This window comes from Zea mays, chromosome 9, assembly GCF_902167145.1.
Source record: "Zea mays cultivar B73 chromosome 9, Zm-B73-REFERENCE-NAM-5.0, whole genome shotgun sequence".
NCBI classification, from domain to species: domain Eukaryota; kingdom Viridiplantae; phylum Streptophyta; class Magnoliopsida; order Poales; family Poaceae; genus Zea; species Zea mays.
In genome coordinates, this window is record NC_050104.1 from 83762702 (window position 1) to 83765939 (window position 3238).

The window sequence follows — 3238 nt, forward strand, 5'->3', positions numbered from 1 at the left end:
AGGCAAATGTGGTCGCGGATGCGCTCAGTCGCAAGGAACATTTGTGTTATATAGCGACTAGTTCGTTCGAAACCACCATCTGTTAAGAAATGGAACAGTTAAATCTGAGTATGTTTCAACCCTCATTACTATTCAATCTACAGTTGGAATCAACTCTAATTAACCATATTGTGGAAGCCTAGAAAACAGATGCTGGAATAACTCATATCAAGGAGCGTATGGCAATGGATCCTACTACGTGTTTCCACCTTGATAACAAAGGTATTCTTTGGTTTAAGAATTGGCTAGTAGTCCCAAAGGTCTCGACATTGAGGCAACAGATACTTGATGAATCTCATACCTCCTGGTATTCCATTCATCCTGGGAGTAACAAGATGTATCGAGACTTGAAATCGTGATTCTGGTGGACCAAGATGAAAATTGAGATTGCTCGTTACGTTGCTAGATGTGATGTTTGCCAATGGGTTAAGGCTGTACATTTAAAGTCTGATGGACCCTTGCAATCGTTGCCTATCTCAGATGGGAAATGGGAGGATATTGGTATGAATTTTATTATAGGTTTACCCAAAACATCCAAGGGTTATGACTCTATTTGGGTGATTGTGGTCCGTTTTACTAAAGTCGCACACTTTTTGCCGGTAAAGACTTTGTATTGAATGAAGACTTATGCCGAACTATACATTGCTCGGATTATGAGTCTGCATGGTGTGCCTAAGACCATAGTGTCTGATCGAGGGCCTCAATTCGTTTCTAGATTTTGGGAAGACTTCCACAAATATCTTGATACTAAGCTAATTCATAGTTCACCTATCATCCACAATCCAGTGGGCAAACCGAAAGAGTAAATCAAATCTTGGAAGACATGTTAAGGGCATGTGTGTTAGCGTATTCTGGAAAATGGGATGAGTGCCTGCCATTGGCTGAATTCTCCTATAACAATAGTTACCAAGAAAGTATCAAGATGGCATCTTTTGAGGCTCTTTATGGTCAGTGATGCAGAACTCCACTGAACTGGTCAGAACCCGGTGAACGCTTTTTCTTTGGGCCAGATTTAGTAAAGGAGGCGGAAGAGAAAGTGAAACTTATTCAACACCGTTTGAAAATTGCACAACATCGTCACAAGCGTTATGCAGATAAGAGAAGATGATGAGAGCACCTAGAGGGGGGGTGAATAGGTGATCTTGTAAAAACTTAAACATTAATGCCACAAAACTTTGTTAGGAGTTAGCACAATAAAGCCAAGTGGCATCCCAACGGACGAGGGTTGCAATCAACCCCTCTCAAGCGGTCCAAAGACCCACTTGAATACCATGGTGTTTTGCTTTGTTTACTATATCCCGCATGCGAGGAATCTCCAACAACTTGGAGCCTCTCGCCCTTATAATATGATGTTCACAAAGAAGCACGGAAGTAAGGCTGGGATGAGCAACGCACACAAGACACAAAATCAGAGCACAATACTCACACAAGTCACAACTCGAGCTCACAACATAACCCAAAGAGTTCTCTACTCAAATGGAGCTCTAGTTGCTATCACAAAGAATCGAATGCGTGGAATTGGAGTCTTGGTGCTTAGGAATGCTTAGAGAATACTTGGTGTTCTCCTCCATGCGCCTAGGGGTCCCTTTTATAGCCCCAAGGCAGCTAGGAGCCGTTGAGAGCATTCCAGGAAGGCAATTCTTGCCTTCTGTCGCCTGGCGCACCGAACAGTCCGGTGCACCACCGGACACTGTCCGGTGCGGATTTCTTTCCTTCTTTGGTGAAGCCAACCGTTGACGGTTCAGAGCCGTTGGTGCACCGGACCGGACAGTCCGGTGCCCCCTTCTGACCGTTGGCTCTGCCACGCGTCGCGCGCGGATTACGCGGCCGACCGTTGGCCCGGCTGACTGTTGGCTCACCGGACAGTCCGGTGAATTATAGTCGTACACCGCCGTCGAAGTCCCGAGAGCAGCCAGTTGACAGATGCCAGCCTGGCGCACCGGACACTGTCCCGTGCACCACCGGACAGTCCGGTGCACCCAGACCGAGCAGCCTTTTGGCTGTACACAGCCAACTTCTCCAAAATTGTTTCTCCTGTTTCTAGCACTTAGACACAATACATTAGTCTTCAAATCAATGTACTAAGTCTAGAAACATACCTTTAACCTTGATTTGCACTTCTTGAGTCCTTGGCACAATTTAACACTTAGGCACTTGTGTTGGACACTTAATCACCAAAATACTTAGAAATGGCCCAAGGGCACATTTCCCTTTCAATCTCCCCCTTTTTGGTGATTTATGCCAACACAATAAAAAGCAACTAAAAGAAGTGCAACATCAATGCAAATGAAAACTCAAATTTGTTTTGATTCAAATTTGGCATATTTGGATCATTCTTTGCCACCACTTGGTTTGTTTTTGCAAATCAAACTCAATTTCCTATCTCTAAGTCAAACACACTTGTTGAGACATAAAGAGAGTTGTTCCAAGAGAAATTGATCAAACATTTCAAAAAGTCCCCCTTTTCCCATAATCAACCATTCTCCCCACAAGAGGCCAATTTTTGACAAAAGAGACAGTAAGAGATTTTTGACAAACCAAAAGCTCTATTCTAACATTTTCAAAATTCTCAAGTGGTAGCTGATCCATTTATTGCTTTGGCCTTATTTTCTCCCCCTTTGGCATCAAGCACCAAAACGGGATCAATCTTGGCCCTTTAACCCCATTGCCTCACCAAAATCTTCAACTAAGAGTAAACAGGCAATAAGAGTACAAAGATGAACTTGGAATCAGTTACTCTTTCATCGGAGTGCAGTGGAAGTCTTGCATGGTCCAAGTCCACCTTTTCCCTTTCAAACCTCCTTTGAGACTAAATTAAGCAAACTCAAGCACACAGTTAGCCTCAAAGGGTCAAGTTGTAGCACATCTCCCCCTAAATATGTGCATCACTTGCAAATGGACTTGTGAGGTCCGGGGAGTGCTTGTACAACTTGAGCACCATAAATAAACAACAAAATGCATTAAGGAACATGATCAAGGCATAAAACACATGTTTGCTATAAATCAATCCAGGTTCCGCGAATCTAAGACATTTAGCTCACTACGCAGCTTGCAAAAGGTCGTCTCATCTAGAGGCTTGGTGAAGATATCGGCTAGCTGGTTCTCGGTGCTAACATGAAACACTTCGATATCTCCCTTTTGCTGGTGGTCTCTCAAAAAGTGATGCCGGATGTCAATGTGCTTTGTGCGGCTGTGTTCA